The 19,308-nt window shown below is 33.2% G+C and overlaps 1 protein-coding gene across 2 annotated transcripts in view; it reads left to right on the forward strand.

The window, feature by feature from the left end:
• LOC137634087 (soluble guanylate cyclase 89Da-like) overlaps positions 1-19,308 on the forward strand; it is a 164,357-nt gene that overhangs the window by 48,008 nt on the left and 97,041 nt on the right. The window contains exon 1 of one of the 2 annotated variants that reach the window (XM_068366304.1): positions 1,922-2,045. The exons of the other annotated variant lie outside the window; for it this stretch is intronic. The gene's annotated coding sequence lies outside the window, so the exon portion shown is untranslated. Of the gene's footprint in view, positions 1-1,921; positions 2,046-19,308 lie in introns of those variants that run through there. 2 annotated transcript variants of the gene reach the window in all.

Consider the following 19,308-nt stretch of genomic DNA (forward strand, 5'->3'; position numbering starts at 1 on the left):
GCTGGAATTTAATTTCGAGTTGTAATCTGAACACAATATTTATCATATAGTGATACAAATTTCATGAAATGCGAGTAAGCACCTCATCAAAGTACATTTTTTCATTGTTAAGTTATTTATTAATTTCTATTTTTATTTTAGTTATTTTTTCTGAAAGTTATTAATTGTTAATTAAGCCTACTTGAATCGACACCAATGACCACTAATGTTATGATGCCAGATAATCACAAATCATTCATTCATTCTTAGATCTCTGCACTGTTACTGTTTTTAGAATAATATATTGTTAATTTATTCTCATCATTCATTTATTTCCTTATTTCATTTCCTCACTGGGCTATTTTTCACTGTTGGAGCCCTTTGCTTTATAGCATCCATCTTTTCAAACTAAGGTTGTAGCTTGGCTAGCAATAATAATAATAATAATAATAATAATAATAATAATAATAATAATAATAATAATATCATGCCACTCATATTTCTGTAAGTCACACTGTTCCCTTAAAAACATACACATTAAATCCAGACTAGGCTATTTTATGTTATCAATTTTGATTTGAATGGAAAAATATGTGGATAATTCAACCGAATACTGTATAGGAAATTATAGGTGTTAACATTATGGCGGGGGTAAATCCATAGATGAATTAATTTTTAACAGTCCTGAATATTGTTGTAATGAGTTTGATAATATACTATTGACCCGGTGATTGGAATGATTAAACATGAATACGTTCGATATTCGGTAATCACTATGACCAACCTTCTTGATTAAAAGATGTGCGTTTAATGTAGAGTTGACTCACATCCTATCATCACCTGCCTTAACTAGTCCACTGCAGGACAAAGGCCTCAGACATGCTTTTCCACTCGTATGTTTATGCTCTTTCTAATGCAGAATATAGGCGCGAATTTTCTTAGATCGTCAATCTGTCGGTTGTTCTTCTCTTCCTGCTTCTTTTGCCATCTTTAAGGACCCATTCTGTTGTTCTTAATGTCCATCTATTATCTGTCATTTTCATTATATGTCCCCATTCTGTTGTTTTTTATGTCCATCTATTATCGGCCATTCTCATTATATGTCCCCATGCTGTTATTCTTAATGCCCATCTATTATCTGTCATTTTCATTATATGTCCTGCCCATGTCCACGATATAATGTCAATAAACTTGGGTCTACTATTTTTTCCATTCCTTTACTCCTTACTTTACTTAGCGTAAACAAAACAGAGAAAAACGATAAACCAGATTAAGGATGTATGTTTCATAAAATAAACCAGAAACTATGTGAGATTTAATGAACCTAGTTGATAAGATATACACTTGGAGGCACGTATTTTTTTTAAGAGGAATGCAATGATATCCTGCAATTTAACAGAAAACATCTAAACTAATCGACATTTCAACTGGTGTAGCCTACTCCCATGGAACCTGATATATATATATATATATATATATATATATATATATATATATATATATATATATATATATATATATATATATATTCTCAAAATTTCACTACACAATGTTGCATTGGTCTCACTCATGAAATTAGTTTTAAAAGTATTTTATCATAAAATTAACTATACCACTAAAATTAGCAAATGTCTTAAAATTCTTGGAACGATGTTATTGTTGAGCAAATGCCGATTTCCGTATTATTGTAGGATGGGTGTAGACAATTTAAACACCTTATACATTAATATCCTAGTTTTCAATTCATGACACTAGTCAGACACCCAAAATATGGTTGAATAACAAATGCATAATGCAGAAATTGTAGTAAAATCATCACACATTAATAAATCTATGCAATAAACATTGGAGTTCTGGAACTAGTTCCCTGGGAGAAATGTTATCCGGAGTTACAGGGCTGGTTGCGTAGGAATCTCCACAGTCCACTTTGCAAGACGGCAGTGCACAATGGCGGGCCCTCCTGATCCAGATATAAGCATGCCTGTATTAAAGTGAAACCATACTGCCATAATAGTGTAGATTACTAAGTGAACCGTCTCGTCTAACAATACCGGAAAGGCAAAAATGTAAGTAACCTTTAATTCGAAATGTGAGATACGGAGACTGTTTTGTTTACTTATAATTATTTGAATTGTTTCATGCGTACATGATTACCGTTTAGGCTAGGCTATGTATTTGTGGGATTGAGCTACGCTAGGCAATATAAATATAACATAATATTCTATATTGTGTCAATTTCCCTCCATCTGATTCCCTTTAACGTTTTCTGCAACTTTTATATAGGTATGAGTCGTCGCTTTGTATGGTAGCATTTCATGTTAGCCTAGGTAAATAGATACAAAATTGCAACCCTATACTATTAAACTTGTGTAGCCAAAATTTCTTGACCCTACCGTAATATTGAAGTCATTGCGGCTCAACTGCCGATGTCGAGGACTCCAAGCATTATTGGCTATCACTCTGGTCCGGTGTGACGGTCTGAACGATCCCCCGGTCTCAGAATTCACCTTGATAATCTGCGCATGTGCGAATATTATCATTTGCCAGTGCATACGAGGTTGAAGTTTTATTTTCCTGTAATGTTAGCGTGCGCAGCTCAACATTACCTCTTGCCAGTACATACGAGCTTGATGTTTTATTTTCATGCGAGCGAAGCGAGCTAATGGCGGAAAAGAACCATTATACAATGTCAAGGAGAATTCTGAGACCGGGGATCGTTCAGACCGTCACACCGGACGTAGAATGAGGCACGATCGTCTTTGAATCGGAAACAAAGTCAAGTCTCTGGTTTGCAGGCTGTTCATATATGTTGATTTCATTTTGTAACTGATTTATAACTAACGTTAACGTCTCTAATAACACCATGTTAATATAATTTACCCGGTTATTAACCGTTGAAATTTAGTTTTGATTGAAACCCAGTGAATCTAAGACCAAGCCCATGGATTCAAATATTTTATAGTGTTTAGTAAATATGAAGGTACAGGTGGTACAGGTTTTGGGTGCTTCCTTTCGATATCGTATATAGAACATGTCACCAATCACCATATACTGTACACTGTATATATGCCCTAATTTTTACACTGATTTAATCGCTCACTCAGATCACTGAAATCCGTATAAATGTCTTGAAATAATATATCATCACTTATTTTAAGTAATTTACTTTTAATACTACAGTGTTAATGGTATAGAACAGGCCGGTAATTAGAATAAGCTTGACTCAAACTTTGCTTGCTGATAGAAAAACTTTTTAAACGAATCTGGTACATACAAAAGGGTAATCACTCTGTCCAGTCTGGTTTTCAACTGAGATCAAAACTTTAAGCACCCAATTAAAAACATGGAAGCCCCTTAAATCAACCATAGATTATGTACAATTTTATTTCTCATCAACACCCACTCGTGTTTTTTTTTTTTCAATACAACCAATGTTTTTTTTATGCAATATTCACATTAATGTGCATCATTCAGTTATTTCAAAATAGACTGTGAATAGTGAATGTTAGCAACGGTCTTTAGCTTTCGTCAACTTCCTTGCTTAACCGTCGTACGGAGCAAAAAAAATCAACTCTTAATTTGTTGTTTTAATATTTTGTCTTAGTGTGTTGAAGCGATGTGCAATGATCTGGTTTGTTATTCCAAGATATATATATATATGTATATATATATATATATATATATATATATATATATATATATATATATATATATATATATATATATATATATGTATATACACACACACACACACACACACACACACACACATATATATATATATATATATATATATATATATATATATATATATATATATATATATGTGTGTGTGTGTGTGTGTGTGTGTGTGTGTGTATATGCGGGAATCATTAACTTTCGCAGTTAGTTATAGAGGATATCCGTGAGCAGTTCTTCAAACCAATTAGACATATTGCTAATTGTGATTTTGTAGTTGATAGCAAAAGAAACAGGGAAAGTAAGAGAAGACGATGGTTTAACGAACTAAGAAAGTTTGTGGGTGTGGACTGGCATAGCAAGACCATAAACAGACGTAAGTGGAAAGACATGTTTTGCAGGTGACTTGTAACGGATGATGATGATGATACTGTGTGGTGTGTGGCTTATAGATCTTGTGAGACCAACGTCCAACCATTAAACTTGGTGCAATCTGCTTATTTTGGACACTAGAGTGAAGAGTTTAATCTTAGTTCACGTTCTTGATGTCATGGAACGCTAAGTTTTCCCAACCACAGTTGGCTAATTGAAACTGATGGGTCCTCGGTCCCTCCTCCAACGAACGGTTATTCGGCATATATATATATATATATATATATATATATATATATATATATATATATATATATATATATATATCACAACAGGAATCAAATCAATTGCTTTGGGCATATGAAAAACGGCCTTGCATCGTCACTTTTACATGCAGTTATCTGCATTTTATGATAATCACAGTCCACATATAGACCACAAACACACACACGCGGACCTAAGTATGATTTTCTCTGTATTATATATGAATATTGGTTGTTTCAGTGACTTTTACGCACATATATTTATAGACAGACCTATATATGTGCATGTTTATTTGCCTAATTACATTTTGTATCTGGAACAATTTGTGTTTGGGTTAGCAGATCAAATGCTATAAGATGTATTCCTTCCCACTTTATTCTCGAGAGAAGAAATTCACACCCAACAACAAGAAGGGAGTAGGAGAGGATAATTGCAATTGAAGAATAAATTAGAAATTTATGTCGAGTGCAGGTTCAAATAAGGCAAGACTGTTTACTAATACACACACACACACGTGTGTATATATATATATATATATATATATATATATATATATATATATATATATATATATATATATATATATGTATATATACATATATATATATATAATGTACGTGTTTGTCTTACTTTGGGGATGTAATAATTAGGCCTACACTGAAATAAACCTGATAGCTCCTCATTCTTTTTTTGTTCTTTTTTTGCATATTTTTATTTACAATCCACGTAGGCTTTGGCCATTTTCTGTGGAATTACGTTTTAATGCCCTTGAGAGAATGCAACTGTTTGACGACAGGAAACCTGTCACAGGTGCACTTGTACTCGACACAAATATGTAGACGCCCCAACATTTTCATCCAACCCATTCTCTTCGCATTTTTATATTGGTGAATGGTGTATTTCTCTTTTCCATTTTTCTTGTATTTTCATTTTCCATTTTTCTTGTTGCATATTCCTTGTCCATTTTTCTTGTATTTTCTCATTTTGTGTCGAGACGCTGCACTGACATAGGCCCAGGTGCTGGGTTGGAAATTATTGCTATATGTACCATATTAGCCTATTCTATAAGGTAATATGTATGTATATACTCATATACAGACATACATCAGACGACCAAACAAAGTGACTAAACACTAGATATACTGTAATTCAGGCTCCAAAGTGATATTTCCTTAATGCAAACATAACCTTGAAGTGACATGCATTATTCATCAGCCCCCCATTAACATAAATTTCGAGATTCCCTTGGATTTCCAAATACATAGTGTCTCTAATGATATGGGGGCACCTATTACTTAGTGCGATTTGAGGAGGTTTAGCCTGTCACTAATTAAGAATACTCACAACGACTTTAAAGCCTCTCTCTCTCTCTCTCTCTCTCTCTCTCTCTCTCTCTCTCTCTCTCTCTCTCTCTCTCTCTCTCTCTCTCTCGCTCGGAGGTTTTGTGTTCTGTTGTCTCTTGAGTGAGGAGGTTTTGCTGGTAAATATAAATATATGAATTCATCTGGAGTTGTTATGGCAGGAATGGAAACAGTGACATCAGTCAGTTGCTTATCTTTATGTCAGGAGGTCAGGCTTTCCTATATATTTATAAAATACCGATATAATATGGAATCCCAAATTTCACGAATATTTATATATATATATATATATATATATATATATATATATATATATATATATATATATATTATATATATATATATATATATATATATATATATATATATATATATATATATATATATATATATATATACAAAGCTCTTGGAAATTATTATATTGTAATAAACTGTATGCTTCTCGTTTTTTCGCATCCATCAGAAATTTACTCAAAATGGAACAAATTTTCACCCAAGACCTGACTTCTATAAAATGCATTGCTGTACTTACATGCTTTGAAAGTTAGATTGTAAATATATGCAAAGCATTGATACGCTTAATGCAATATTTATTATTTCAATTCCTCCCTCAAGCAGGTAAATGTCTATAGTCCTTATAACGTTCCGCCTTTCACCAGACCAGTAAGGTTTCATGCAGTTACAAATTAATTTTTCTACCATTTATACCAGGCATGAGTATTAATATTATAAACCTTTATAATGCAGGTTTGGAACCAGCATAACAAGTGACTTTATTTGAACGGAAATGAGATTGCAGGACAATTGACACGTGTCCTTCCTGTTCTTTCTCGGGAGAAGCAGCTTTTCAAAGCCTTTAGAGAAGCCCCCATTGTTTAGTCTTTTCTGACTTTCTTTGTGACCAGTCTTTAGCTAGTTAGAGTTTAGAAACAAAGATGATATTACCGTAATTATGCGTGAGGATATTTGCTGAAGAATATGCTTAAGAAAAGCCTTTAATAAATTAGTAATGCAGGGGTGCTAGATAGAATGTTTCTAATTATGTTTTGTGAGGACTAACTTTTGATGTGGATGGTCCAGTGCTTATTGGGGGTTGTGGTGGCCGATGTTGTAACGTCCCTGACTGGCGAACGCCAGACTGGGGTTCGAGCCCCTCTCAAACTAATTAGTTCCTTTGGTCGCTGCAGTATCCTTGTGAAATAAGGAGGGGAGCGGGTTTGGGGGAGCCTATAGTTCTATCTGCTGAGTTATTAGCAGCCATTGCCTAGCCCTTCTTTGTCCTAGCTTGGGTGGAGAGATGGCTTGGGCGCTGATCATAGAATATTTCGTCAGTCTCTAGGGCAGCTAGGGTAATGTCCCTTGCCTCTGCCATTCACGAGTGGCCTTTAAACCTTTAAACTGAATGCTAATTAACAGTGTACTGTGTGACGTTCCCTTTGATATCATTTCCTATTAAAGGCGGGACTTATTATTCATCATGATTAAGAGAGAGTGATACATTTTATTTTCCTCTATTCCTACGAGAGGCAATTTGTTGTAAACTTTGCCCCAAATGCAAGCATTTTTACTTTACCGTTTTCATTTCGCTTCGTTTGACGAAACCGTGTTTTATCTTCCAATCATCCTGTAAATGTGTTTCCTTAAATTGATTAATTTTCATTGCCCCTTTTCATCAATTTTGAGTTGTTTTCTCACATTAGAACCATTCCACAGATCACTTTTAATGTCTTCGTTTTGTTGGATACGTACACTTTTCGTTAACGCCCAGAAATATCTTTTTTAAATCCCGAAATATCTTTTTTAAACCTTGAAATATCTTCTTTTTTGTTTAAATCCTGAAATATATGTTTTTTGAATCCCGAAATATCTTTTTTCTCTTTTTTTTTTTTTAATCTTTTTATGAATCTTGTGTCCCCATTATGTTATTATATAGAGCCCATACGTCCGTCAAACCTATATCTTAGTACGGTCAGGTACTTAGGAAAAGATCTCAGGATGTATATGGAAAACATCTGTAAATTTGCCGAAAATGTGTTTTCTTTATAAAAACAGACATTTAAAGTTTATTCTGAATATATCTCCTTCCGTATTCTTTCGGAATTAACATGGAAAATGAGGACTAATCAAAGAACATTTGAATGCCATTATTTTACTCATCTAAACATATCTAAAATTCGATAAGTTAATTATGGAAAATTAAACATTTATTTCATTTGTGTAAACATTCGGTATTCCCCTATTGATTGTAAATCAACTCGTCATTTTAATAATTTTAGCAAATCTCGTATAAATACTGTATTGATAATCCCCAATGATTGAATGGATATGCTTTTCCTAATTATTATGTTTGACATTTCCAAACTCCCTTGTTCGCTTTAACTCTTTTGTTATAGTAAATTTAAAACAAATTTATTACGTATTTGCTTTGTATAGAGTAAATCTCTTAATGTTCATGTCAGTCGATACCTTGTACTGATTATTAGATTTAAGTATCCTTATTATCTAAAAACGATTTAATTTTCTTTAGTTTTCATTCTATTTACTGTACAAAAATTATTTTTCATTATGCATCAAAAATAAAAACTTCTCGAGTAGTATACTCATCAAGTTTGTGTAAATTGGCAGATTCGGAAACATGGATTTTCTGTCTTGATACATAATAAGATAAAGTCCCTAATACAAATGATTCAGGCTTCATAAGTATGAGATCAAGGGTCTTTAGGGAATTACTAAATAATCTCTTATTTTATATAATTTTGAAGAAAGAAAATTGTCGTTTATTGGAATCTATAGGGAACTTGAGAGGCGAGGCTAATCAAATCCTTTAAATTCCACCTATATTTTGGTGGCAAATTTTGGAAATCTGAAATGCGTAATAAATTATCATTAGATCTGACGATGTGAAACCAATTTTTATTTTCTCAGTTATTTTTAAGAGCCTCCCTCCTCTCACTTCGACCTTTCATACCAAATTCCTCTGGGTCCTTTTCATCCACTCTATTTTCGTCAACTGGCTGCGATTGATAATTGAAGTAGTAGATTATACGGGACACCCCCCTTTATTATTATTATTATTATTATTATTATTATTATTATTATTATTATTATTATTATTATTATTATTATTATTATTAAATGCTAAACTGTAACCCTAGTTGGAGAAGCAGGATGCTATAAGCCCTGGGCCACCAACAGGGAAAATAGCCCAGTGAGGAAAGGAAATAAGGAAAATTAAAATATTTTAAGAATAGTAACAACATTAAAATAAATATTTCCTATATAAACTATAAAAACTTTAACAAAACAAGAGGAAAAGAAACTAGATAGAACAGTGTGCCCGAGTGTACCCTCAAGCAAGAGAACTCTAGCCCTATGATGTTGACCGTAGTTTACACACTTTGACACATCCCCCACTGACTGAAGTACTTGACCCTCATGAGAGAGAGAGAGAGAGAGAGAGAGAGAGAGAGAGAGAGAGAGAGAGAGAGAGAGAGAGAGAGAGAGAGAGAGAGAGAGAGAGAATGGTGACTTCAGTGATGGATAATTGACCTGCCAAGCTATTGAATCTGTCCTACTCCTCTGTCATTCAATTTAGTGGTTGATATCCGAATCAAGTTGCTACGTACGCAGCTGTGTTTCTTTCATTTCTTTCTTCATTTGTTTAGTTTTCGTCATTTTTATATTTTTTATATTTTCGAGCTCTGCTGTGTAGGGTTCTAGAGACTTTTTTAATTTTTTTTTTTTTATATTCTTTATAGCGCGGACCCTTATAGGATATCAAGAGACATTATTTTTCCTCCATTTTATATTATATTATATTATTCATATATTATTTATATTGTTTATATTTATATTATTTGACTTTTTTCTAGAATTATAGCCTCTTGATATGTTTCTCTCAGCTTTATGAGTAATGTAAGTTTCCTTCAACTTATTTAACAATTACTTGCGTATGGTTTGTTAAGGTTTTATAACCAAAAAGTTATTTCTACCCGTTTTTATATAAATTTGAAGTATTGTTTTTTATAAATACATAGATGTGTTATTATTATTTATAGGTTTTATTATGATATCAATCCTCCTCACCAGTCGTTACCAATTACTCTGACTGATAATAGTGAGATCTATGTAAATTTTAAATAATTTTCACATTTTTCTGATTTGAAGTTTCGTTTTCTAGAATTTTAGAGACATTGTTGTATTCATAGTTTTTATTTTTATTATAAATGCCTTAAATCAATTATTTAAGAATAAATTAACTCAGGTTTACATTTTGTAAAAATTCTCAGTTTTTTGTCCTCTTTTTATTATTATTATTATTATTATTATTATTATTATTATTATTATTATTATTATTATTTCTTGCTAAACTACAACCCTAGTTTGAAAAGCAGGATGTTATAAGCCCAAGGTCTCCAACAGGGAAAATAGCCCAGTGAGGAGAGGAAATAAGGAAATAAATAAATTACAAAAGAAGTAAGGAACAATTAAAATATTTTAAAATATTTTATGAACAATAACAACGTTAAGATAAATCTTTAATACATAAACTAAAAAGAATATTTACAAGAGGAAGAGAAATTAGGTAGATTAGTGCCCGAGTGTGCCCTCAAGCAAGAGAACCTGGGTAAAACCATTTATAGTATAATTAAGCTCATTAATTTTCTTAAGTCAAGCTAAGAAGACAGCTAACGACTCTCACAAAGTAACAGACGATATCCTTGTGTAACAAAAATCACGTTTAAAAATGTTATAGTAATGTTAATTAAATAACATAAATCACATACGAAAATGAATTAAACACCTTAGTTTGGTATTACTGGAATGAAAACCTTTGTATCGTAGCGCCGCTAGATATGGAGTGGCAATTTATATCCACAGCATTCGTGATGGGTACCCAAATAAGCGAAGCCACCTGTACATTTGATTTAATAAACAGAAAGGCTTCACGTTTAAATTAGGATTGGCTGATTTAATATTAGATTAATTTCGATACTGTATAAAACGTCAGCTACATTTCATAAAACCCGATATGTTATCAATTTCGATAATGGTTTTACATGCCAACATTGCTTTTAACGAAATTACCAGTTGATTGATTTATCGTTTTGAAAAGAAAAACCTTTAAAATTTTTTACATTTGTTCCTTTAAATGGATGTGAATATCTATATATTTATATTTCGATGGAATGGTTTGTTTTACACACATCCATCATTTTTTCCCCAGACATAAATAAATGAAACTTGTTTGCTTATTGCTAACGATATCGAGATGAGTGCGACAGAACTTTCAATAAAGGTGGAAGTTTCATGTATATGGGTACCATAGTGGAAGTGCAAAAAAAAAAAGAAAAAAAAGAGAAAAAAATAATAATAGTAAAATAAAAAAAATAGTAAATGAATGAATACGTCCATACATCACAATAAATGGTTTATGCGTTCATCCATTCACATGTTTTATACGTTACTGTATTCACATGTGGATGACTGTCAACAAAATGTTTTATTTGCTGACATACACTGTTAAAGGCAGTAATTTTATTCGGAAATTCTCTGTAAAAATTATACTGTTCTCAGCCGTATTTCAGTAGAATACAGGCGATCGTTATTTTACCATACTTTGTTACTATCTTTTACGGGTTGATGACCGTCATATTACTCCTTTAGGGGAATATATCCGTTTTAAAACGGTAAATGCCTGGCAACATTTATTCCAAGATTTTTAGTTTTTTTTTACGAAATTTTTTTAACTGTACGTACGTGCATGGATTTTGAAACTTAATAATAATGATAATTATAATATCCAGAGTGCATTATTTTACTCCGTTCAAATTAGGGCTCATTTTCACCCTTCCAGGATTTTGTTCGAAGTAATTGTCAACTAGATTGGTTATTTTGAAATTCAGCATTCTTCCGAAGAAGTCTTTCATTATATCAGATTAAATGATATATCATGTTAATGTAAATTCATGAAGTAATATTCATTGTATTATCTGATATAATATTGATAATGTAAAACTAAAATATGATCAAGATTTTCCTCTTTATGAGTGACATGATTATATCAACGAAAATCAACTTTTGTGAATGGAATAGGACTGTCACTTTTATTTAGAGAATGATGTATGTGTTGAAACATGTTCGTTTATATTTACTTCAGAGATTTTATATATATATATATATATATATATATATATATATATATATATATATGTGTGTGTGTGTGTGTGTGTGTGTGTGTGCTTGTGTGTGTGTTTATATGTATATATAAATGTATATAAATATATATGTGTGTATATATATATATATATATATATATATATATATATATATATATATATATATATGTATATATATATATACAAATATACAAATATACATATATATATATATATATATATATATATATATACAAATATATACAAATATATATATATATATATATATATATATATATATATATATATATTTATATATATATATGTATATATATATATTTATATAATATATATATATATATATATATATATATATATATATATATATATATATATATATACATATATAAACACAAAGATCGGCTTTCACATGGTTCTGTCAAAGTGCTGTCTATGAAGAAATACCGGACGGGAAAAGTATTGCTACATGAACTGACAGAAGATCTGACATCTGTATGCTCTTAATACGTAAGTAAAATGAGTTTAATCAATCTATGAACTTCAACAATTCGAAATTAATATTAACATTGAAATCATTGCCGTGTAATCAGGCACTTTTTCCTCGTGAATAGAGCGTACTTAATTCTCTCTCTCTCTCTCTCTCTCTCTCTCTCTCTCTCTCTCTCTCTCTCTCTCTCTCTCTCTCTCTCTCTCTCTCTCTCTCTCTCTCTCTCTAATATTTAGTATTAAGCAACGCAGGAAATTAGAACTTTGGGCTCTGTGATGCTCTGACGTATTAGATTATAAAAAAAAAATAGATATGTTTCTCAATTGATTCTATGACGCAGGTGAAGCAGTTGCTAGTTTGTTCTTTATTATAAATGTTTTAGAAACAGAAGGAAATTAACGATGAAATCAATTAACAAAGTTGAATACACGATGAAATTAATATATAGAATCAACGATTATATTAGTTAACAATGTAAAATAAACCATGAATTTAATAAATGTAAAATCCGATTAATTGCGAACATTGAAATAAATTTAAAATGTAAAATCAGCCAATCATTTTATTTTCATACAACATCGTAGACTTGTAAAAGCTCCAAACTTCAAGAAACTGTCTGGAATTTATATGCAAAATAACAAAGATAATAAAATATTAAATTATTCATCAAGAGTCCTTAGGTTTCTCGATTCGAAAATAATTTGTTTCTTTTTTAATCATTCAGTAGGCGGAAGTATTGAATCCTTCCAGGTTAATCTCCACTTTTTTCCACTTATAAGACTCATACTTTTCTACTTATTCACTTAATAGACTTCATTCTTTCTTCCTCACTCCTTAGGCCCCTCCCTCTTTTCCTCTTCCCTTTAATGTTGGCATCGCAGTGAGGCATTAAGTTTTACGACTTATTGATCTTTGAGAATAAATAAAACATGATAAGCTTTGGGAATATCTTAACGTGGTGAATGGGTTTGTTTATCGCTATTATAAGAAAACCTGTATTAATCAGGGTCACTCATACTAAGTTGGTTTGCTGTGAGCGATCAGTCCAAAGTCTATCCACCATCCCCATTGTGGTGTGGCCAGTGTGGTGATGAAAACTGTCCAAATACCAGACATGAATACAAGACAAGTCTGAGGCCTTTGTCCTGCGGTGGACTAGCAACGGCTGATGATGATGATGTGGTTGTGTAAGACTAGGTTTTAACAAAGGCCATCATCATCCTTCAAGTTTATGCATTCCATTTTCCTAACATATTTAATGAGTGTGGATGGTCTTGTTTTAGGGGATCTTCTTTGAAGTATTTAATTAGAATAAATCTTTTTTTATGCATTAGCACTAATTACATTCAAGGCATTAAGCTGTCAGTTCCGTAACTGCTTCACAACTCGTGTTCGTTTTATAATTTATCGAGTCTTAAAATTCTAATTATTTTTTTAAAGAGGGTGAAGCAGCAAAATCCCCTCTAAAAACCATTAGTAAATTGGCTTATGTGATGACAACGAATATATGACCTATTATCTGTAATGGAATTTCCTCAACTAATTTCTCATTCGAACGAAAGAGATTATTTAATGACTATATGATCGTCACTGTGTTGAAGCAGGCCAGGTCTTTTAGCGTAAGCTCTCGGGTAAAATTAGTCTGTTTGTGCAATCCCATATTATTTATCAAAAAAAGATTCTGATATTTTGTCTAGTAGGAGAGAACGATGACATGTTGATGGTCCTGATTGTTATTCCGACAGGGTGAATGATATTTAAGGCATTAATAATAATAATAATAATAATAATAATAATAATAATAATAATAATTGCTAAGCTACAACCCTAGTTGGAAAAGCAAGATGCTAGAAGGCCGGGGGCCCCAACAGGGAAAATAACCCAGTAAGGAAAGGAAACAAGGAAAAATTAAATATTTTGAAAACGGTAATAACATTAGAATAAATATTTCGTATATAAACTATAAATACTTTAGAAAAATAAGAGGAAGAGAAATTAGACAGAACAGCGTGCCCGAGTGTACCCTCAAGCAAGAAAACTCTAACCCAAGTGACAGTAGAAGACCATGGTACAGAAGCTGTGGTACTACCCAAGACTAGAGAACAATGGATTTATTTTGGAGTGTCCTAGGAGAGTTGCTTACCATAGCTAAAGAGTCTCTTTTACCCTTACAAAGAGGAAAGTGGCCACTGAACAATTACAGTGCAGTAGTTAATCCCTTGGGTGAAGAAGGAATTACAGAAGGGCGGAAGAGACTTTCATGGAAATCATAAATGCGTTAGAATGATACAATGATTAAAATCTGTGAAGTAAAACTGTGAAGCAAGTAGCTGAATATTTTTTAGAAATACTCACCATAAACATGTAAGTATATTGGAAATGTCCCTTCCTGGTGATCTGCTTAATTGGGATTAGAGAACCGCTCAATCTCGATAGTTTCTTGTTGTATCTGCAACCTCACCATCCTTGTGAGCTAAGGGGAGCCTATAGGTCTACCTGCTGAGTCATTAGGAGTTAATGTCTGACTCTCCCTGGTCCGAGCTTGGGTGGAGAGGGTGCTTGGGCGCTGATCATGTGTAATATAGTCAGTCTAGGGAATTGCCCTGCTAAGACATTGTCGCTGTCCCTTCTACCATTCATGAGCAACCTTTAAATCATTTCTCGTCACCTAGGATCTCCATAGGAAGGTATAACATCCATGCAGGAGAGACATTATTCACATAGGACGAAATGTTTCGGAAGCTTCAAAGCCTATTCTGCTTAACGAAATGCATAAAATAGCGTCGAGGTGAGGCGACTTTGAGCTAAAGTGACCTAATGAAAAACCTTGTTAGCCAGCCAATAAATGTCCGGAGAACATTTCAGGTCGTAAAAATGGTATCTGGAAGCTTAATGATGCAGCCGTAAAACCTGGAAGTGGAGACAGATATTGACATATTTCACGTAAGGAATTTCTCGCTTGCTTTATTAAAAGAGGAAACCCCTTTTATAGGGAGAGACTGTTTGTCTGCTTTTTTGTCTTTATCTCCTTGTTTCGCGAACGATGAAATTCTTCGAGGTTTTACAAAGGAGAACGTTTTGACACTGTTTAATTAATCGCTTGAGAAGAATAAAGCTATTCAAAGAGGAGTCATTATTGGAAGGTTTCGGTGCGTATCAGGGGCATTATCTAAAAGGGGGAATGAGAGGCTGTCAGGCACCCCCCTCATAAATATTTTGAATTATGAACATGATTTAGTTTAATTTAATGCCACATAGATATGATTATATAGATAATATACAGAGGGAAAGGGGGAGGGATTTATCACTATTAGTCAATCAACAAGTTTTCAAGTCCCCAATTTACAGATTAACCTATGTTGTATAAAACTTGGAATAGAAAAGGTGTGTGTGTGTGGTATGTCGAATGTTTACTTTTATTTCTATAGGTCATAAGTTCGAAATCTTGGCTGGGAAGAAATATTTATCACTAAAAGAATTTCCCTATGGGTCTGAGATCCCATGGCAGAGCGAATTTAATATTAGAGAATATTTGTGGCATATTTGAAAAAAATGTATATATATATATATATATATATATATATATATATATATATATATATATAAATATATATATATATATATATATATATATATATATATATATATATATATATATATATATATATATATATATATATACACTTTGTCTATTAGCGTGTTTTTTCCCATTCGTATTAGGTAACACGGTTGCCCTCTTTTGAAGGACTTTGCTTTGGCTTTTGGGGTGGACCGTAATCATATATATATATATATATATATATATATATATATATATATATATATATATATATATATATATATATATATATATATATATATATATATATAGGGAGAACAAATAGTTCTTCCTAAAAGTAACTGCAAAGAAAACGATTGATTATGAAAGATGAAATGTAGCATAGAAAAATACACACAAATGGGGAAAGGCCGTTTGGAGATAAAGCAATCCTGTGTTAGATTAGAGGATAAACGAGTGGTAGATCGGACGTCTGTCATTTTAGACGGATTTAGTATAAATATAAAGATACATTTGAAAATACCTTTTGAGATAGTAAATTCGGGAAATAATATTCTGGAAATGGCAAAGCACCTTATGTTAATTGGATTACAATTGAGACCATAATGTACAGTTAAAATCAAAAGAACGCAGACACTCGGGGGAAATCTTTTGTCAGATGTCTCTAGTGTTCCCGTAACAAAACAGACAAGGTGTTGCTCTTCTTACTACTTTTACGAAATGGGCGGAGCCCTCACCAACCTTATCGAATCAAAGACTGCAAAGGGGCTAGTGAAAGTATTAAAATTTTAGAAATCAAGTTGCCATACTTCATTCTGTTTTATAATTTGACGTTTCGAATATCCACTGCAAATACTGAATACACACACACACACACACACACACACATATATATATATATATATATATATATATATATATATATATATATATATGAATCCGCAAAATCATGTAGAAATTATTGGAGTATCGCAGCTAAACAATTCCTTCTGTTACCAGCTACATTAGATTAGTTCGACATTAGTCTTGTTCAAGTCACCGATGAAAGAAAAAGTACTTTCAGATATGGTTCAATGTAAAATAATAATGAAAAAACAACACCATACATGAAGTATACCGGCCTAAATGACATTCAGAGAGAGAGAGAGAGAGAGGTTGGTGAAGAAGTGAGAAGGGGTGAAAGAGTCCTAGGGTGGTGAGAGTGAGGAGTGAGAGTGAGGAGTGAGATAATATTGAGTCAAAGAAGAATGTGTGGCCAAGATGTTCATTCATACCAGTTATGTTACAAATGAACTCTTTATGATTAGTTGGAAGCTTGACTCCGCGTTATCCATTTCGGTGTTAAAATTACAAACTTCATTTCTAACTAAGCTGACATTATCTAGTTACCGATAATCTGTTGCGCTATGTCTTTATAGTGCGATTTGTGAAACGACAGAAAAAAAGAATAAAGTCACGCTATTTTTAAGGAACAAGACACCAAGGATTTCAATAGATAAAACAGAATTATATTTGAATAAGAACTAATTTTGGGCCAGAGTTCGTAAACAAATGCACAAAATGTATCTAGAATATGGTAGCAATGGGGCAAGGGGTGGGTGCGCTATAAAGAACTTAATTTCAAGGTTGTAAGCAATGTTTCTCGCCCTTTTTAGCTTAGCATTTTCAGTTCGTATTGTATAGTTTCGTTTTTACGGTACATGTATTTATTTTTCTAGTTTTATTACCCTGGTTTTTGGACAGCTTACTGGAAGATGTAAATGAGAATGAAGCAGCTGGACAGTGCTCAGGTTCAGTAATCAGTAATAGTGGTGTGGTTAAGGATCAACCTGAAGGAACTGTTTCATGGCGACTGAGACATCTTTGATCAGCTGGTGTCTGATGTTTATGGAACTGGATCAGTTCAAAGCACAGTTGGAGTCTACATGGAAGAATTTGGATTCTGTAAAGATGACTGCCTGAAATTAGTCCCTCGTATGACTGAACCCATTACTGAGAATATTCGAAAGTCCAGTTTAAGTTTCCACCATACTACCGGAGAAAACGACTTAAAGAACCAACCCGGATAGAGCCCTCAAACTGTGCTGAAAATTACAGCATCAAGATTCTAATTTTTTTTTCTAGATTATTGCTTGTCATATGCCCTTTGATAGTCAATTTATCCCTGCTATATCGGGATCTGTGTCTAGTAGGCTACTGCCCATTCTCCAAACTGTACGACAACTATGTTTGTATATATATATATATATATATATATATATATATATATATATATATATTTTAATATATATATATATACATATATATATATATATATATTATATATATACACACACACAGGAATCTTGTACGAACATTGACATACCACTTGGCCAAGTGGTATGTCAATGTTCATACAAGTTTACTGGACCAGAGTTCGACTCCCGGCCAGTCAGAAGCTGTTGTCTTTGTGTGATTTCGCCTGGGTCTCTGATACCGAGGTCGAGAATCCAGACATTAATGTACAAAAAATATATGGCTTTTTTTAATACATATATATATATATATATATATATATATATATATATATATATATATATATATATGTATAGGTATATATGTATATAGGTATATATATATATATATATATATATATATATATATATATATATATATATATATATATATATATAGAGAGAGAGAGAGAGAGAGAGGTATATATGTATATATGTATATATACAGTATATATATATATATATATATATATATATATATATATATATATATATATATATATATATGTGTGTGTGTGTGTATTTATGTATATATATACATATATATATATATGTATATATATATATGTGTGTGTGTGTATAATTACAGTATTTCTTAGATTTTTTAATGGAAACCCCGCCATGCCAGCCGGAAAGGGTGAGCCCAGCCCTGCGAAGGAGAAAGGGTAGCCCCGCCCTGCCAGCAAGAAGGGGGGAGTCCTGCCCTGCCAGCGGGAAAGGGGGAGCCCCATCCTGCCGGCAGGAAGGGGAAAGCCCCACCCTGCCACCGGGATGGGAAGGGGAGCACCACCCTGCCAGTGGGAAGGGGGAGCCCCGCCCTGCCAGCAGGAAGGGAGGGAATCCCCGCCCTGTCAACAGGAAAGGGGGAGCCCTGCCCAGCCAGCGGGAAGGGAGGGAATCCCCGCCCTGTCAGCAGGAAAGGGGGAGCCCTGCCCAGCCAGCGGGAAGGGGGGAGGCCCGCCCTACCAGTGGGAAAGGGGGAAGCCTGCCTTGCCAGCGGGAAGGGGGGAGCCCCGCCCTGCCAGTAGGAAGGGGGAAGCCCGCCCTGCCAGCGGGAAGGGGGGAGCCCCGCCCTGCCAGCGGGAAGGGGGGAGCCCCGCCCTGCCAGTAGGAAGGGGGAAGCCCGCCCTGCCAGCGGGAAGGGGGGAGCCCCGCC

The sequence above is a fragment of the Palaemon carinicauda genome, chromosome 44, assembly GCF_036898095.1.
Source record: "Palaemon carinicauda isolate YSFRI2023 chromosome 44, ASM3689809v2, whole genome shotgun sequence".
Lineage (NCBI taxonomy): Eukaryota > Metazoa > Arthropoda > Malacostraca > Decapoda > Palaemonidae > Palaemon > Palaemon carinicauda.